This window comes from Alligator mississippiensis, chromosome 4 (assembly GCF_030867095.1).
Source record: "Alligator mississippiensis isolate rAllMis1 chromosome 4, rAllMis1, whole genome shotgun sequence".
Lineage (NCBI taxonomy): Eukaryota > Metazoa > Chordata > Crocodylia > Alligatoridae > Alligator > Alligator mississippiensis.
The window spans coordinates 242,974,810-242,995,188 of NC_081827.1; the positions used below are offsets into that span (position 1 = coordinate 242,974,810).

Consider the following 20,379-nt stretch of genomic DNA (forward strand, 5'->3'; position numbering starts at 1 on the left):
AACCCAGGGCAAACCTCCGCGATTTGCAACATTATTTTTTTTTCAGTCCTGATGAAAATATTTTTTCTTTCCCCCCCCCCCTTTTTTTTTCTTTTTTGCAAAAGTGCAAACATTTTAAAAAGGAGAACAATCCTTGCATTTCTCGGCGCCTTATAGGAAGGGAGAAAGTATATAAACGTGTTTAATATACACTGTGGTAATCCTATTTATAGGTCTAGATCAGATCTCATTGGGGCCTTTGCTGAAGGACATAAATGAGTTGTTCTAATACAATAGATTTCATCCTTCCTACAGGGACTGGCTGACCAGAGGTTTTGTTAAAAGTGAATGCGAATAGATTTCTGCTACAAGTGCGGCATTATTATTATGAGCTGTAAGGTCAGACTATACATTCCGGGTCCCGAAAGCCTATAGACCCTGGGAAATGTACGGGGTATCCCACGTCATTGTACCTGACAGTCTTTTCAATAGACTAATTCAATTATCGCTTGGGGATTCAGTCTTCATTTGAAAGCAATAATAGGAGTGTAATTCGTTTGTAAATAGGTATCGGAAGCAGCCCCTGCTATAAACTTTTGCGGGCAACTGGCTCCTACCTATGGACTAGATGCTTTGTGAGCGGGCAGGGGGGCAGTTTTATGTCGCCTGGCGGATGGCGGAGGCGAGCCCGGCTGGGGTGCAGGGAAGGCAGAGGATCTAGGGGGGGAAGGCGATGGGGATGGCGAGGGGGGTCTGGAGCCTCCAGTGTCTCCCAGCTCCATCCCCCAGTGCAGGCTGTGCTTGTTGCCCGGCTCAGCTCCGGTCGCGTCTGAATCCACCACCAGCACCCAGGAAATCCAGCCTCACGGAGCCTTCTTCCCCAAGAGACCGCAGGGACTGGGGCACATTTGATTTCCCCACCCCACCCCCCTCCCTCTACCAGCCATCGGAGACGGAAACACCTCTTAGACATTTTGGGAGGAGGGGGAGAAGTGTCTGTTTGGTTGATTTTCTAACGAGAGCCGAGATGGGATCTTTTCAAAGCAAAATCGCCGGGTTGTCTTTCCACTGGGCTGCTCGCAGCCACCTTCCCCCCTGCTCCCCCCACCCCCTCCCCCGGCCAGATCCCACCCTACCTCGGCGGGAGCAGCACGAATCACCTGGTCCGGCTGCTCTAGACAGCACCAGCACTGGAGCACACACACGTCTCTCCAGAGACTGCGCGCGTCCGAGAGAGGAGGAACATCTTCCCGAGCAGCCGGCAGTCCGAGGGGCTCCCCCGGCCCCTTCTGCCTCCCGGGCAATCTGGTTTAAGTTACCCCGGGCCAGCCGGCTCTCCGCGTCTCGCTCCCTGCATCCTAAACGCGGGCTTAAAGTTTGGAGCTGGATTTCGATCTGGCTTTCATCTCTCATCTTTGCTTCATTAAGTGGAGCCCCGCGTGCACCTCATCTTCCCCTCCAAACAGTGTCAGATCGGTTTAGCCCATTTACATTTTTTCAATGTGTTTCCAATTTCCTCCCGGGCTCCGCACCTAATGCCACACTGCTTCGTGGGGGGAGGGCAACGGTCAAGGCACGAGGAATGGAAAAGGCTCCAGCTTCGTTGGTTTCTTCAGCTCTAAAAAAAAATGTGGTGGTCCCGCACTCTCACCCCAACATTCCCCCCCCCCCCCCGACACAGGGGCTGGATAGATCCTGGCGGGGTCTTTAGCTCTGTTGGATGCTGTGTAGTGGGCAAGGGGGCTGCGGTGAAGAGTGACAAGTGAAGAGTGACATGGGAAGTGGGCATCGGGCGTCCTGAAACAGCGGAGATCTTTACCTTGCAATTTTTACCTTGTCCACTTTGTGTCCCCCACCCTCTTGGCCCCCTACCCCAGTCAACGGGGTGGACGTTACTTTGTGCCCGTAAGTCCCGCCAGGAACCGGGGCGCAGCTCCCAGCACGCTCCCTAGCAAGGCTTCGCTCAGGGATGTGGGCGATTCTCTTCTCTAGCTGCACATACACACACGCACACACACACACACACACACACGCACGCACGCACACACACAAATTGTGCATAGAAGTGTGCATGGCCATATGCCTAGCGTGGTACTAGACACCCACCGACGCATCTAAGTGTTTGTGTGTGGATAATATTTGTCCATATGATATTATATGGCCATATACTCTATTGTATATCACATGGAATAGTATAGTGCGTGTATACACGCGTGTGGCATACGTGTCTGTGTGTGTGTGCTTTTATGGGTATGCCCTTATGCCCACACCCAGGCAAATGGATAGGGCACACCCGTGTAAAGCGCGCGTGTAGGCTGTACTCGCTCTGTGCTCTGACAGTGCACACCCCGCGTGCATCCTATCCCGCGGCGTGGGTGCGTGCAGAGGTGCCCGCACACACGTGGGCACCGCATTGTTTTGGGAAACCATCTCTGCAGCAACCACAGAGTCGCCCAAACTCTTCTTCCTGACCCCGACCTGAGCACTCCCTCCCACTACGTCGGTGCCGGGTGGCGCCCGGGTCTCCCTCCGAGCGCCCAATGTTCCCGCGGGGACGAGACAGGACGGTCCCGCGTGGAACCTTCCTGCCCGGGCCGGGCAGGCGGCTGCTCGCTCAGCGGAGCCCTGTCCAAGAGAAACTCTACTACTTTTCAGGTGCTTTCCTTTCATATCAACGGGGCGACCCAGGTAGAGCAACGACTTTGCCTGGGGAGTCACACACACACAAACACACACGCACACACACACAAACACGCATACATATGTATGTTTCCGATTAGATAGATAGATAGATAGATAGATAGATAGATAGATAGATAGATAGATAACTTCCTAATTTAATCCAAGCAACATTAAAAAATAGAGTTAAAAAATAATCGTGCGCTTGCAGCGATTGGCGAAAGCTTTAGACCTTTTCCCCTCTCGCCAAGGTTTAGGCACAGCCTGGCTGGATCAGTGCTGAATTTATTTGTTTCTTCATGTTTCTCCCCCCGCCCCCCATCCCCACTCGCTTGGCATCGAGCTGAGAGCGTGTTGCCCTCGCCATTGTGCTCCAGCCGGCTCCATTCACGTAGGTTAATTAATTTGAAATTTGTGCGGCTGATTACAAAGCCAGGGCCCCTGTTTCACTCCCGTCCCTGCTCAGGAAACAGCTCCCATCAGTGACTTCACCCAAGTCACTGAAGTCAGCGGCGCAGAAGGCACAACCCGGGGGGTGCGGAGCCAGGGGTGTAAGAGAGCCTGGCGCTCAGCCCTGCATCCCGGAGACACTTTTCTTTAGGAAGTTTCTGGGAGGGGTGGGCACGTGTTTTGTAATGTCATTGTGTTTCCTTGCTCCTTTGTTCTGAAATTAAGCAGCCCAGCGACACACTGCTGCACAACTTGCATCCTACCGAAAAAAAAAACCAAACCCAAAACCCCCTAACCCACGAAGCTTTTTCTATCATCTTAAGGCAAAATGAGCTGCGCACCCGGCGCTGATGGAGCCCGGGCCCCTGCGCCCGTCTCTGCTCGGATCCGCGCCACGAGTTCGTTTGTGCCCCGGGCTCTTGCCCCGCCGGAGCAATGGGCTCCCGGGGGAGGGGGCTTCTCCCACCTCCCTCGTTCACATCCATGCGAGAGGTGACCTCCGCGGGGGGAAAGAACGAGCTTCCAAAATATATTTTTGACGACAGGATTTAACAAAAAACAATAACAAAAAAAGCAAAAGGAACAGCAATGGCTATTGCTGGAGCAGTGATGCTTTCTTAAGGCTGCCCAGTGGCAGCGCCCGGAACTGGGTCATTTTAGGGGCAAAAAAAAAAAAGAAAGAAAGAAAAATGCAAGTCACGTCCCGTTTTGCACTAAGGATGTTGCCCTCTGTACAAATGGTTGTGCAGCAGAGCCCGGGACGCGATCTCCAGAGATAAACTCCGCAAGCCAAATACGAGAGCGTGGGTCAGTGATGTGCCAGCAGCCCGGCTCCTGCAGCAGCGGCAAAACTCCCCCCGTTTCCCGCTGGAAGTAAAGAAAAGCAGAAGGGAAGCGCGGGAGCAGCGTTGTCTCTACCTCTGGTTTCATCCAGGCTATTTTCTGTGCGTGTTTGGGGGCGGGGGGGGGGCGTAGTATGGGGGCATGCAAGATAAATAGGGAGATCCTGCACAATCCACTAGGCTTATATCGTATTTAGTTGCCTTGGGTAACTTAAGTCTCCGGGTCTGTAATTCTAACAAGCAGGGATAGCAAAGGCTGTGCGGAACTAGGAAATGAGCACATTAGGCATCCCACAGGGCAGGGGGTTGCTGTTGATGTGGGTACTTGGCACACCCAGCGACGAGACCTGTGCAAACTCCCGGTAACACGGTGGTGGTGTCTGTCCCCACCCACCCCTATCCCTGCACACGGTGCAAGGCAGCAGGTCCTGGAGCAGGCACTGATCCGGCCCCGCAGCCTGCGGGTTTTGCGGGGGGAAAGCGCCACCTGTCGCCGGCTGCTGGAGGCGCGGGGCTGGCTCCGGCTGCGGGGCGCTGCAGTGCGTGGGGGTATCTCGGGAAAGTTTGGAGGCAAGTGAATGATGCTGGAGGGGGGTGGTCAGTGGTTCTGGCCCATCGGGGTTGCATGCTCTTGAAGCCCAAGGGCTGTCTGGGCCCCAAGTGCATCTTGCCTGATGGTCTTCTCCCCACACCCCCGTGGGAGCTGTCCCGAGGGTGCACTGGGGACCCCCGCGGGGAAGGCTGACTTGGAGCCCGAAGCAAGCAGATCGCTTCGCCCGGCCCCAGAGCTAAGGAGAGACTCGACAGGAGCAGGTGGAGCCGGCGGACACGAAGCCGGCCCGAGGTGCGGCTCGGAGCAGGAAGGGCACGGCTCTCCCGTCTATGAAGCCCTTATGGACCCCAGCTCCTAAGGAGGGAAAAGTCCGACTTATAAGATCTGGCTGGAAATAAGAAAAATAGATTGAAATAGCAGGGCTCGGTGCTAAAACTACGTGCTCAGCCCAGTAACAAATGCCCAAAGAAACCTCCCTTGGGTTTTATCAGTGAGCCAGGTAATGGGGCAGTCTGTAGGGCAGCCCTCGCTGCTGGGAGCAGAAGAGGCAAGCACTGGCCTGCCCGGAACAAGGGCACCGAAAGGCGATGCGCGGAAATGCGGGGCAGCCCCGAGCGGAGACTGGCCGGCAGCGAGCTGCGGCCCCAGGGGCTTTGCAAAGGGCCTGGGGGCGTCCGGACAAGGGTGCGGGATCCGCTGCGCAGGCCAAGGCCGGCAGGGGCGAGCTGGCTGCAGAGCCGGACGGACTGCGATAAAGCTGCAGTTCAAGATAAAAAAGGGATAGGACACAGTCTTGGAAGCATCGGTAGCCACTGAGCAGGGGAGGGTGGGGGGCAGCCTCTGAACCAGACCTCCCTAGACCCTAAATGCTGGAGGCTGCCAAGGAGAGAAGCACAAAGCCCGGTCCCACCCGGTTCACCCTTTTCAGCACCCGCTCTGTGCCACGGAGGCACACGGGCACTGGGCTAGTTGGACTTGGGTCTGACCCAGGAGATAGTCAGTCTTACGCTGCTATGGGGGCGTTTCAATCCCACCAGTGCCACTTCTCCCTTCCCCGGGCCATGAGCACCCCTATCTAGGAAGCCGCTGCTTCCCGGGCTGTCCCGGGCAAGATCCTCTCCGCCTGCGGGAGAAACCGGCTCAGCCTGCAACACCCGTTGGGGTTTTTGGTGGGCAACCAGAGACTCTTTTCTAAGCAGGTGAATGGATCTGGTTTGTTCCCGCAGCCGCACGGTTTAAATGCCCCGAGGCTGAGGGAGTTTTGGACCGAGGGGGGTTTCCTGTCCCCCAGAGAAGAAACTTGGGGAATCGAGTGAGTTTGTCTGGGAGGGTTTACACTGGGACGAGCAGGGCGTTGGACTAGATGTGACCTCCTTGTCGTGTCGTGTTCACCACTAACTTCCCCATTGTCTTCACTGGGGCCGCACCGACGGGCCCGGGTGGAGCAGCTGCCCCAGCCAGGCTCCAGCTCCACGGCCCCACGGAGCCATGCCTCTGCTTTCGGATGCCAGGAGGCAAGCGGGCAGCGCTACTGCGGGCCCTGCCCCGGCGCTGTCCCCGGTGGGCTCCAGAGCTGCCAATGCCGCACACCCCTGATCCGGGGTACGGGCAGACGGACACAATCCCGCGTGTCATATTGACAAACCTACAACACAGCAAACAGTCCTTCTCCCCCGCCCCCCAGGAGCCAAGAAGAGCAGGAGGCCACCTCGCCTTTCCGTGCCCTTACACCCGAGGGGGCAAAAGAAGGCAAGGGCATCCGCCTCCAGCATCTGTCCACCGCCGGGTCGGTGCGATGGCAGATCTGTCTTCACACCCTTCTAGCAGTTAACCCCCCCCCCCCCACACACACACACACAAAACAACCCCAGAGACGTGGACAGGCCCTTAGGGACGTGAAATAACTCGAGGTGTGGATTTCTAGCACAGACGAGGACCTGGATCACAGGAGATGCGGCAGGCGGGGGGATACGATGCTTAGAGAAACAGCATCAGGACGGGTAGAGAGTCCCACACTTGATGTTACTTCGAAGACAAGGAAGAGGGAACAAAAAACACCTGCACCCCCCCGAAGAAAAGATCTCTGGAAAAACACTGAGCCCCGGGGGGAGTGTCGGCTCCCTGTCGGCATGGGAGAGATTTACTGTGAAGGAAAGTCATGTTAATGCAACTGCTGCAGCCCCCTGCTTCCGTCGGTGCTGAAAGGAGCCGGTGATGGGCGGAAGGGGGGGTCCGGGAGGCGTTTATCCCCCGCTGACCCCCTCGCTGGGCCTTCCCCCGCTGCTTTTAACACGGGAGACAGGCGAGGGGGTGGGTGCGGAGCCCTCTGAGCTGGGGTGGGTGGGGAGACACTCCCACACGTACACACTCACACAGTCACACACACTCGTGTACACAGTCACACACAGAGTCGCATCCGCACGTGCACAAGGTCACACAAACGCGAACACACGCATCTAGTCACACGCACACTTACACTCACACGCAGTCGCACGCATAGAGTCAGACACGTAGTCTCATACACGGTCACGCACACACACATAGTCACGCATACACACACACGGGCAATGGATAAAGGGTGTGAGAGGGAGCAAAAGGCCGAAGCCCCCCCCCCCGATTGCGTTTCCCTGCAGGAGCTCAGACAAACCAGCCCCCGCTCCCCCGGGGTAACCTGCCCCCCGGCCCTCGCCCTGGCCCCGCGGGCACAGCCAGAGCCCTCCCGGGCCCTGCGGGTCGCAGCACCCGCGCTGTGGGGCTAGCAGGGCACGGGCGCACTCTGCAGCCCGGGAAGGAGCAGCCCCGCCGGGGCTGGAGGCAGGGTCGGGCCGGGGGAGAGCGCGGCTTTCCGCTCTGAGCCTCCTTTGTTCAGCACGTGCGTGGCCGGGAGCTGTGGGAGTCGCCGAGAGCTGCGCAAGCCGAGATCCTCGGGCTGAGAAGCTGTTATCCAAGCGCACGATCTGCTGTTTCTCTTGTCCCCACTTGGGCTGGAGCCCAGGCTAAGTATCTGTAAAGCATCTAAAGCTCCCTGGGTTTGTGTCCTCAGCCCCAGATGTCTTTGCCTTTGACATTCGTTCCCTACCAGGAATCGCGGCTTGCTTGGCTCTGATCTTTGTTCATGTTTCTCCTCCATGTTGGACTGAAGCGGGTTAGGAATAGAGTTATTTTGGCTGCCAAAGCAGTGGGCAGATTTGTAAAATAAATACGCAAAAAATAACAATGACTCTGAAGTTGACACATATGCTGGGAGAGATTTCGGTTTCTGGATCCAAGGCACCTCAAGGGGGGAAATGATTGAAGGAGGATTTTGGAGATGAGGGTTGGGGGATTTTGCAAGAAAGGAGAATGACTTGACAGTGCTATTTGCCATCATATTTCTTGACGGTATTTACTTTTACAATCACTTGTGAAACACATCCTAGAAGGAAAAAAAAAAAAAAGGCAGACGGGGGGAGGCGGGAGGGAAGGCTGATAGGGTTATATAGCACCTTTCAGATACATGCCGAAGTTGAGAACTATTTCCAAGACATGCCATAGGAAAATGGAAATGTTCCATAGCATGGCACTTTATCTCCACTCCCAGCCCTGCAGCCAAATCTAAAGTCCCTAGTCAGACTAACATTACATTCCTGAGCTAGACAAATGATGAAAAAGTTCCAGTTACTGTCTAATGAAAGGCCTCCATCCCCCTTCCCCAGAGGTTTCCGATGCACATATAATTAGCTCTCAATATTTCATGAATATGGGGTTTACTAATTCCTTTTCACTCAGGAGATTTCATGCTCAGGGTTTCACCATCACTATAACTTTGTGCGAAGCCTTCAAACATGGGAAGAGCTGTTATGGTTCGAAGCTGATTTTTTCTACTTTGTTGCACAACACCTTTCAGGTCACCAAGGTCCAAGTGTGGTGCACGGTCTGCAACAAGCTTCCAAAAATTCATGTAGGAAACAAAAACTGTTGGGGGTCCACTCCTCTACTGCACATACCTCTTTGCAGCACCTAGTTTATTTCTGGTGTAAGTAATGTTCAGCTGTGGAAGGCTCCTACTTTCTGACAAAGCCAGGACTGCCATGAGGAACACATGAAAGGGCTGGTGTAGACCCATCAAAGCATACCCAGGCACTCCATAATCATAACTTTAAATATTCTGAATGCAAGGAAATAACTCTAGTGATAACTCCCTCCACTTCCCTTAGGTAAGAAAAGGAACAAAACTCTCCCCATGTTGCCTTCAGCTCCATTTGGTTTGGTATGAAGTCGTATGTGAGTGCTTGGGATTTTTTTTTTTTTCAATTTCTTCCCTTTCTCTCTTCACTTTGATTAGATTTAAGACAGTAATGCTTTGTGGATGTCAGAGGACACGAGGCACATCAGTGCAGTCCAAGACTTAAGAAACTTGCAGAGCTTTTGAGGATGGGCACATTTTGGATACCCAAACTGAGATACCATACAGAGGGACAGCTTTTAATAAGTGTTCAACACCTGCTGAAAACAGAGATACTCAAAAATCAAGACACAAAATCTCTTATTAAAATGTTGATTAATTGAACTTAAAAAAAACAACTAATGTTGTAGGAATGAAGCCCGAAGTGTCCAACCCAAAGCCCGTAGAAATCAGTGGAAAGAGTCCCCAACTGTCTTTATATCAGGACATCTAATAAGTTGTACCTGTATGCAAAAGCCCACTGGTGACAACTCAAAGACCCCATTTTTCTTCATTGTGCTTTGGCTCATGCCTCAGATCATTATAGTCTCTCCAGGATCAACATGGCTACATCACACTTGGCTGCCTTTCAAAGTCTTTACTGTCTGAAATGCAGTGGTTCATTTCTACTTGGGGAACTAAGGTATCTTGAGTAGGAGACATAGGATTTATTCCCCTGCTTCAGTTCTAGCCTGGCAGAAGTCTCTCCATCTGTTCTGTTTTATTTTCTATTGCAGTGAATCTGCTCTACGCTTGAATTTTTGTTATCCAAAGCAAACGAACGCATGTATGCATATGCACACAGATGCCTGCTATAGCTGCACATTTATTGTCAGCATCAGCTTTTTGGTTACTCCTTGATCTACTGCATGATGATTTCCCCGTGTTATAATCCATTCAGCTCCTCCAAGATGGGCCAAGGATGGGACAAGTTGCCTTTATACTCTCCTTTTATTGATCATATGAATCATATTGATGGACATCAATTCCCACTAATCCACTTGTTCTGTAGGCCTGTGCTTCTCATGGTGTCTGCATTTTCCTCTTCATTGATATGACCATCTTTCTTTTCAGGTCTTTCTTTAAAAACAGAACATGTTTCTCTTATATGATGATGTACAGAAGGTAACAATTTGGCTGGTCATTTGGCAAGTTTCTTAATTAATGTGACTCGGTGCTGCTCCTTTGGTTTCAGTGGATTTATGCCAATTTGCGGCCTGGAGATTTGGCCCAATTAACAACAAAACATCGCTGGAATGTCCACTGTCATAAACATAGACACAGCGTATTTATATTTTGGTTAGAAAAATGTCCACTGCCGCTGTTACCAGATATTGCACAGGAACCTAACCTGCTGGAAGGGAGAGCTTGTGCCACATGTTTCCCCTCCCACTGTTGAAATGCAGATGGGGTCCGGTCTGAAGCACTGACTCTCCTCTGGTCTTGCTGCTGTAGAGGAAACTAGACCTAGTCCAAGAGATGTGGCACTTCATCGACAGAAAGTCCTGAGAGAGAAAGAACAGAGGTAACATGAGAACCACTAGACAGGCGGACGGCCTGTGATGCCTCGGACCAAAGTGGACTGCTGAACCCACGCAGAACCCAACAGGACTCAAAAGGGACTTGTCATTGGAGTGGGGCTGCCTTAGGATGAACTCACTGCAGAATCAAGGCCATCGTACAGACAAGGAAAATGTAAGAGCACCTAATGATCCTCCAAGCAGGTCTAAACAATAAAAACCTTGGCAGTTACTGGCACGTTGTCTCCATTACAACTTCTGCCTGCTGGAGCTGCACCCATTAGGAATTATGGGCCTATAAAATTGTGTAGACAAAAAGTCTTTGTGTCTGAGTATGGAAATACATGATGGAACACCTCCCATAAATCACTGTTCCTGTTTTTATTGTTTCCTGTTACACCAAGTATATTCTTTAGCTTAGGTTTTAAGGTGTGCATTTATGATCATTATTTCTCTGCCTTTACAAGACAATACTGTTGTTAATAGGCTGGAGGTTTACTGAATGTGTGTGTTTAAGTCACCTGCCAAAGACCTCCTCTGTCAGGTAGGGGGATGTATGTGCATGTGGGTGTGATATTTGGACAGGCGTCTCGGCACAAAAGATCATCGCTCTGTTTGTCTTCAGTGGGGCTCTACCAGTTTATCAGTAGAGTATCTGACCTGAATATACATCCACATTGATACACGGGAGCGAGGGGAGACTATGAAATTTGTCACATGGTGAATGGGTTTATTTTGCTTTTGCTGTTTTCTGATGTCTTTCAATTGCTGGTTTCGAGAGACATCTTGCGGCCTTCTTTAGGTACTGCAGATGAGTTGTTCCTGCAGAAGCCAAGAAGCCAATTCCATTGTTAGGATTTCTTTGTAATACAGCAGCACTTTGCCTCTACTTCTTGTAAGGATTTTTTTTTTACTCCTTTCTCTGTGGTTGCTGCTTCAGATGAGTCACCTTCCATATATTTCTGGAAGTAGGGAGTCAACTGAAGCCCTAAAAGATTTTCTCAATATACACTTGAAGAGTAAAGACCTTCTCAAACATGTGAGGGCATATTCAATATGTATTTGTCTGGAAGAGATTTTCACTGATGGAGATCACTCCTTACATTTTAGAATATAAAACACAGTCTCTCTTACCATGCAATTGGGGTCAGCAATGTGATGTGCTATTTAAACACCAGGAAATCATTTTACACGAGGTTATCTCATGGCTCATTTGATAGCAGGACATTACAGACAAAAGAAAGCCCTTCATGACAAATAGCTAAAGGACAGTATTGGCACAAGAACTAATGGTTATAAAATGGCCATGGATAACTTCAGGCTGGAAATTAAATGAATGTTTCAAGTGATTTTGAGAATGAGATGCTGGATTAGCCTGCACATAGGAACAGCAGGGGCAAGAAAACTGAGCTGGTTTAAATGGAGCTGGATAAGTTTGTGAAAGGGATTATATGAGGCGGTGGCCTACCCTAGCAGGGGACTGCATTCAGTGACCCAGGAGGTGCTTCCAGTCCTCTCAGTAGCACAAGCAGCACTGGAAAAACAAATCAATGTCTGACACACAGAGGGCGAGAGGTCAGTGTGTTTGTTAACTGTTTTATCAATCAAAAATTAACTGATCAGTAGGAAAAAAAACTTCAGACCCTAGCAAAGACAGAGGAGTGGGCCTTAACAACTGGGCAGAAGTGTGGGCTGTGGCCCTTTAAACCTACGTCAGGAATATAATTGTGAAATGTCATAGTGTGCGTTTGTTTGGACTTTTGAACAGTGTTAATGTAGGGCTCAGGTCTGTTATGGGCAATCACTCAGCACCCCATTCGAGCACTCACAGCCACACTTGGTAGCACCTGGCTTCAGGAGTCAGCCATACAGAAAGAGAAGAGCCATGCTATTCAGGGTAAAGCAGTAAGAGACTCAGGCCCACTGAGTTACAGCTTAGTTTCACTGATTTCAACAGATGACAGACTACCTCAATTCTATTCTCGTCAGATTTGGATGTAATACTCATTCCTCTGGTATCTGAACTGGCAGGTTTTTGTGCTGCAGTAAAATTATCCAGTAGAGGATTGCCCAGGGAATTATGTTGCATATACTGGGACACCTCAAGTGATTTTTTTGACACTTTCCCATGAATCTGCACCGACACAGACTGTCTTGCTGGAAGCTCTACAGGTCTTTCCCACTGGTTTATAGTTTCTTGGCTTCTACTCATTGACAGATGGGATGAGATGTTAGAAAACACATGAAGTGACTGCTTCATTGCTGACTAAGTGGCAAGATTTACTGCAGAAGGCATGTTGCTTACAGTTTTATGGAGACTTCTTATCTAAAGCCATGTAACACCCTATGGCAAGGGTCCTGCAGACTCCAAGAAAGCCTCAGAGCATCCTAACAAATGGCTTTGAGAACAAGAAGCCAAGTTACCATGTATGTGCGCAAAATCTGGAAGCTGAGAGAGGCTGAATAGCTCCAGCCACTCACAGGGTGCAGGGACCTAATATTCTTCATCCCAACATAAAGTAGATAAAATATCACAGTTAAAAATAGCTTCTCAGGTGCCTAGGATAATTGTTTGACTATATTGGATTAGGCAGCATGCTGGTCTGAGCGTCTGCTGTCTATTCAGCAGCTCCTTTTTCTGATGGCAAGAAGCAGCCTAGTTCACATGATCTGGTCAGAAGATGAAGAAATCTGATCTTTGGCCTTTCACCAAAGATCCCTACCTTTTCTAGAGATGTCCAGCCATTCAGACATGTATCCAATCTACTCTGGATTCATGAGGTCTGTGGTGTTTCTCTACAGCTATATTTGATATATGAAAGCAGCATCCACAAAGGCAATCAAACATCTTAATCACAAGAACAGATGCAATGATGCAACCTGGCAATACTTTATCACGTATGAACACTAAAAAGCAAGACAATAAAAACAGAAAACACTGTAATGTCTTAAAACACAAAATATAACATACTGTTTTGTAGTAAGCCCGCTAGCCTCTATAACGTCAAAACGCTCTCATGAAACAGATTCTGATCTCATTTAAATCAGCACAGTTTCAAGAAAGCCAGCGTAGTTCATTCAGGTTTCCAATGGCCTGATGATTCTGATCTAAATAATTCCCACTTTCCAATATTTTTATTGCTGATATGTGGGGAATCAGTCTACTCTTTCTTGTCAGCTGTGATGAACCATTCAATTAACCCAAAGGCTGGCTTTAGAGATGTTACTAGATGAATCATTAAGGCTGACTGATGACTATGTAGGTGATATATTAAGGATATGCCAAACAACATTCCTTGGCAAAGGATAATATATGTATTGCAGAAGAATTGGAAGGTGGTAACTAAGAACTCTATTGCTAAGAGACCGCTAAAACGAATGTTGATTAATATTTGCATATATTTGGGAACAGGCATAATTGTTGGTCAACTTCAACAAGTATCCAAAAGGAACATGTTTTTGCTGTTAAGATAGGCATCATCTTATGCTAGACTTCAGGATATGTCACCTCAAATGCTGCCAGGTGTTTTGACACATCAGACTAAATTAATCTCTGGTGTAACTCTTATGCCAACAATCAATTTGACCCAGGGATTTCAAAGGCAGTAGGTGGGCACATCTCCTTTTCCAGGTGTGGACTGTCAGAAATTGTTTTTCCCTCCAAAAAGGATGTTGCAGTCTGATAAGGAGTAAAGAAAAGGTGAATCTGTGGCACTGGCTAAATATTTCCACACTTTTAGCAAGTTTTGAGTCATCATGAAGTTGCTATCTGTAGCATTCATCTAGGCAAGTTTTTACGTGCCTCTTATTTTATGATTTTTGCAAAATTGACAATGAAATATGCTTTCCTTTAAGATGATCCTGCTTGGGTCTCAGAACTATAAGAGGAACCTGTTATTGGCACCTAGGAAAAAATATTGAGTTCCAGCTTTGCAATAAGTTCTTGTATCTGTTCCATCAGTCTCGGATGGACCAAAATTGCTGATATCGGCTGTTTGTAAACATATTTTTTTCAACAAAGGAAAAGGGACTACTTTTGTGTTAGAAAGTATGCATAATAATCATCATGTTGCCTCATTTACTTACCAAGGTGACTGCTTTGTATCTGGAAACCATATTGCTTTGAGTAAAAAGTCTTTTTTTACTCATTTCTTTTCCAACTGGTCAATCCGGTCTCCTTTTGGGGTTCTAGTTCGTTCTTTTCTTTTAAGTCATGCTCTCAACATGGATGGTTTCCATTTATTTGCTACGTGAATTTTCTGTCCATTACCATCAGTTTCATAGGAGACTGATCCCTTTCTTGCCTGGTTTATCTGCAGCATGAGGTTCTTTCCTTAGTTTCTGTGCTTCTTGGCTTCATATTTCAGCTTCAGCATATCGGTGGGAAGCCTTAAAAGCATTGCTTCATTTCCATAAATAACCTGTAACTTGCTAGTAATGACAGAGGTGCAGCTAGCTATTTCTGGCACCCTGGACAGAGGCAGGTGGTGTGGGGAGGGAGTTGTGTTGAGCAGGAGAGAGGCAGAGTCTTCTCTGCCATGGCCGCGACTCACCCAGAGGTGTGCCTGGCAAAGGGCTGGAGGCTTTCACATCACGGAAAGGGGGCAGGAGTCCCCACCTCAGCCTAGCGCCTCCTCCCCTGCTGCCATGGGAGGTACTACTGCTGCAGAGGGATCAAAAGAGGATGTTGTAAAAGGGTGAACCCTATATCTCCCTGATTGCACTGACACGTCCCTCTGTAGTAACGGCATTGCCCATGGTGGGGAGACTCCTGATGGGGACTCCTATCTCTGCTCCTCAGGGCCAGAGTCTCTAGTCCCCTGTTGTCATTTTGGGGCCTCCCTCCTTGGTCAGCACCGAGGACTCGTGCCTTGGTCACCCAGGCTTAGTAATGCGATTGAGTACCAGTGCAATATAACTGTAGGTACCCTGCCATCCCAGTTGTGATAAAGCACCCTTCTAGCATGCTTGTCACAACTGTTCCACTTTTGCACACCAGGTGGCAGCACCACCTCCATCTCCAGCATGCACTTTGATCCCTGACATCCTGATTTCAAATGCAAATGCCACTGGGCCTCTGGTATTGTATCCCCTCGAGCAAAACACAGTTGACTACAAACTGGACCTATTTAAATCCTTGGAGGTAACACAGAGCACGGAGGACTACAGTTAAGACTCAAAGGCCCGGTCTGCTACTGTCGCTGCACTGCTGCATTTTGTGCACATCTACACAAGATGTTTAACCGTGCAGTAGCATAATTTACTGTGCAGTAGATGCACATGCGTCTACACGTGTGCATGCTTACTGCGCAGTAAAAGATGCTACTCATGAGTAAATTTGGTACCTGCAAATGCAAGTTGCAAATTTACTTGTGAGTGGTTACTGCGCAGTAACGCATGTGTAGACGCCAACTGGGAGCAGATTTGCTCCCGGTCAGCCCTGCCACTAGGGCAGCATGAGACTAGCCCCAGGACTCCAGGGCTGGGACCCTCTCTTGCCCCAGGGATGGACTACCTCTATGGCAGCCCTGACCTCAGGCCCTTAAAAGTCTGCAGGCAGTTTGAGCCCTGGGGCACAAGTACAGGCAGCCTGAGGCCACTCCAGGCCCCTGTGTCCCCCTGGGCAGGCTGCAAGCTAGCGGTACCAGCCTGCCTGCACCCTGGCACCAGAGTGCCATGCACCTACCAGTCCTGTGCCATCCAGGCCTGCAGAGTGTTCCAGGCTCCTGCCAGGCCTGCCAGCACCCAGGCCCAGCTGCCAGCTCCAGCTCCCTGCAGCCCACCCCCAGCAGCGTACCTGGAGCCTGTCGGTGCTGTGGGGCATCGCTTCGCTGCACAGCTGTCAGTCCCACACCATGCCCCTGCACTAGGTGTTGCAGGCTGCTGCTCAGGCCCACAGCACAGGGACAGCCATGCACAGGTGCAGGAGCCCCAAAGGCCTCATCTTCACCCGTGCTAGTGCCTGCCACCCAGGGCCCCAGCCGGCTGCAGGAAACTGGCGATCTCATAGAGCTGTGAGGTGAAGTGGGGATGCAGCAGCAGCAGTTTGCATGGGTGGGTGCTCCAATGCCCACATCTATGAGAGGCTGTCAGGCCAGATGCGGGAGCATGTGCACAACCAGTTGGCATGGCAGCATTGCATAAATGTCAAAGCCTTGCAGGCGCAATGGGTCACCATCACTGACCACAACTGTCAGTGGGGGAGTGCCCACAAGTCCATGCCCTTTATGTGGCAACTGACTGAGATCCTCATGCCCCAGGACCCATGCTGCAGCTGTGCTGTGTACAGCACCACAGGCAACCTGCCTGAGCCCCTGCACCAGCCTGGCACCTGGGGTGACGTGTTGGTGGGGGAGGACCCCTCATGCCCCCCACAGCCCATCTCACTGAGCTCCCTGCCTGCACCCTCCACTAGCAGCTTGGAGAGCCCAGGACAGCACCTGCCCTGACAGCTCCACATCCTCAGCCCCAGCCTCAAGGTGCAGCCAGTCATGTCACCACGGCCACCAGCAGTGCCAGCTCCTCCCTGAGGGTCCCTGCTCAGGTGCCCATAAACCATGCCCTGCCATGCAAGGACACCACCCAGAGGCACACACCATTGCCACCAGCCAGGACCGAGTGGAGCCACTGACCATGCCAGCCCCAGCCATGTAGTAAGCCCTGCACTGAAGGGGAGGGCACTCCCTGCCCCAGACCCTGCACCTGTCCCTGCCCCCTCTGCCAATACAGCCCACCCTGCTTACACTCTCCTGACCCTAGGTTCCTCCCCCTACAACATGAAGGGAGGCAGGAGGTGATGCAAAACTTTATTGAGCAGCCAGTGCCCCCACAACTAGGTGGGCATGGGCCTCTCACACACCAAGGAATGCATCAATGCCAGAGGTGATGTCCTCCTCGGTTGCGGGGGACAGGGACATGTTGCACAACCACAGGTAGCCCTCCAGGCAGCAGCAGAGGCTTGTCCCCTGTGCTGTCAAAGCTCAGGGTCCCATGCCAGCTGTGCAGGGATGCTCGGGGCACCACGGTGATCAGCAGCAGCACAGTGTAGTGGGTCGGGCACCTGACAGTCTACACAAACAGCTCCTCATACACTGTGAAATTCACAGCAGGGGAACGTTTGGGGCACAGTGTCGCCTTGTGGGGCTGGACCCGGGGCACCTCCCCAGAAAGGCCCCTTACGGAGAAGGCGGGAGCATGACCACCTTCATGTCCCAGTCATCTGGGAGCCCCAGTCTCCCAAACCTGGGTGCCGTGGGCTTCACAGCAGCACAGAGCAGCTGGTCCGCAGGAGGAGAAGCGGGGGGCAGCAGGGTCTAGAGCCATGGCAGCAGGTGCTGCCAGAAGCCAGGCCTGTCCCACCATGGGAATGGGGCAAGGGAGGCAGGCTACCTGCAGCCAACACTCAGTGGCCCACCTGCCCCAGAGGAGCAAGCAGGGATGGGGGACTCAGCCAGTGGCCTCCTAGGCCCAGCCCTGCCTGCCTGATTTACCATGGTCCCTGGGCACCCGTGCATGCCCAAACCCTGATCTAAGGCCAGGCAGTGCATAGCCCCTGGCACAGCACATCTTATCTCAAAAATGTTGCAAGCTTTCACAAAAAACTTTTTTCTCATGGCTCTGCAGGCCCTGCTGCTGTGCGTGGGGGAGAGGCTGCAGTTGGCAGCCAGGATGCGGGCTGAGTTGCCGCCACCCACTGCCAGGGCCCCAGGGCCGCTGCCACCCACAGAGGCAAACCCAGCACCACACTGTCCTCCTGGACCCACTGGTAATGGCATAGCAGGCCTGGCTGGTGGACACATGGGCCCAGCAGGAGGAGGAGGTGGCCTGCGAGGATGTGCAGGACCAGGTGGACCAGCAGTTCCAGGCACAGCTCCTGGCCCCAGAGTGCAAGTGGCCCTGTGGGAGCAGACATAGTCCTGGGCACTGTGGTGCATGCCACAGACGATGACCACTGGGTGCTAGACACTGTCCTGGACCTGGCCATTGCCTTCGTCCCACCCACTGCCTGGCCCCCAACCCTAGCCCTGCCTGTCCCCTGGCAGCTGCCTGCCACTCAGCAGCAGGCCCCCACCTGAGGTCCAGCACCACCTCCACCAGCCAGGAGTCCCTGCCCCAGACCCTGCCCCACGTCCCCCGCCACCCGGCCCCCCTGCCTGGGCCCAGGCCCACCACTCGCCCCGGCCCCATGCGGGCACGGACCCAGAGCTGCCTGCAGCAGGGCCAGGACTGCACACTGGCTCTGCTGGGCTTGGACACCAGCTGCTGGAGGGGGAGTTGCCCATGCCGGGGGACCACCAGCCACTGTCATCCTGGGTGAGCCTCCACCCACCGGACTCACTGCAACATGTGCATCCGTGGGGAAATAGCCGGAGGCCAGGATGCTGGCCACCTGCCCCCATGCTCTGCCCCTTAGGCACCCCCACCCCATGGCCCCCCACCCCAGGACGGCACACAAACCACGATGTAAATAGTTTGTACAGGAAGAGGGTGTTTGATTGTTGGTGGGTGAGGTGGGCAGTGGTGGGGCTCTGTTTGTTGGGAGGGAGTGGGAAGGGAAAGGGGGATATGTTTGATGTTCTTCTGAGACATCCACAGTAAGCATGGTGCCAGGGGTGGGGGGGCGATGGGATGGGTCCATGGGAAGCTGTCCAGATGGGCTACAGTGGGGAATGCAGGAGGAGGTGGTCAGCCAGCACCCCTCACACCTGGTGCCCTGGCCCCAAGGAGCGGGTATGCGGCTTGCCCAGGGCCTTGGCGGGGCCCTGAGACTGTCACCATCACTGCCACTGCAGGTGGTGCTCCTGCTGCCAGGTGTCCTCATCCTCCACCCAGGCCTTGTGGAAGAGCTCCTCCCAGGCCTCGCAGATTTTACGCAGCACACAGGCTGCAATGATGACCCAGGGGAGGTTGTCCTCAGTGAGCTCAAAGCAGGCGGTGAGGGAGCACCAGCATCCTTTGAGGCACCCAAAGGTGCACTCCACCAGGGTGCATGTCCAGCCCAGGCACTGGTTAAAGTGGGCCTGGCGGAGGTCCAGCTGGCCGATGTAGGACCTCACGAGCCAGAGTGGATAGGCACGGTCCCTGATGAGGAGGGACAGGACCACCATGGCACCGAGCTGCAGGTCCAGCACCCCTGGCATGAAGCACCCACTCTGCATCAGGCCTGGCAGGGTGGAGCTCTGGAAGACTCAGGCATCATGGGTACTGCCCACCCAGCTGGCACCCATGTTCATGAAGGTGTTGTGATGGTCCACAATGCCCCGGACCACAATGGAGTGAAAGCCCCTCCAGCTATAGTAGGGGCAATCGCTGTGCTAGAGGCAGGTGATGGGGCCCCAATGTACTGGGGGAAACCCAGGGCACAAAACCCCACCATTACAGCCAGGGGGTTGTGCACCCAGAGCATGGTGGGCCCCAGCACATCCTGGAGGGGGCCATACACCTCCAGGACAGCCTCCCCAGTGGTAGCCTTGCCCATGCCAAAGAGATGGCCTACATAGCGGAGGCTGACAGGTGTGGCTATCTCAAACAGCATGAGGGCAGGTGTCTGTGGGGAGAGGCGGCCACATGTTGGTGTCCTGTTGCTCCAGATGTGGCCCGGGTCATCTGGAGGGCCTCCAGCCACCGCTTGTCATCCCAGGTCTGCTGGACGATGTGCAGCCACCAATTGAGGCTGACCTGGTGGGCCCAGAGGCAGCAGGGCTGGAGGCTCAGGAAGGCGAGGGTGACTCCACCGGTAGCGTCCAAGAGTCCATCGTTGGCATCCACGCCAGGGTCCAGCCAGCTAGACAGGGTCCAGGCAGTAGGTGCGCAGGTGCGGCAGCTGTGGGAGAGCACGCTGCGGCCAGGCAGGAGGTTGCTGCATGTGGGGGGGCTGGGATGGGCCCAGATGGCCATAGGTCAGCCGTTGGTTGGTGCAGTGGGTCAGCAGGGCCAGTGCAGTGGCCAGCAGGAGCCCAGGGCGCTGATCATTGCTGCCAGGGGCTGGAGCAACCATAGCGCAGGGAGGCAGAGGCAGCGAGGAGAGTGCTGCCACTTGCTGCCTCTGCACTGTGCATGCTGCTCCTGGTCAGGGAACTGGCTGGTCAGGGAGCAGAGAGCAGGGCTGGCTTTTTAGGATGGCTGGCAGCTGCTAGTTGCTGCAGCAGGATC

At 52.7% G+C, this 20,379-nt stretch overlaps 1 long non-coding RNA gene across 1 annotated transcript in view; it reads right to left on the reverse strand.

Annotated features, from left to right (window-relative positions):
• Positions 1-9,026: 9,026 nt before the first annotated feature.
• The window catches only part of LOC109281326 (uncharacterized), a 61,842-nt gene continuing 50,489 nt past the window's right edge, over positions 9,027-20,379 (reverse strand). The window contains exon 2 of the long non-coding RNA XR_002087933.2: positions 9,027-10,212. This is a non-coding gene — a long non-coding RNA (uncharacterized LOC109281326). The remainder of the gene's footprint in view (positions 10,213-20,379) is intronic.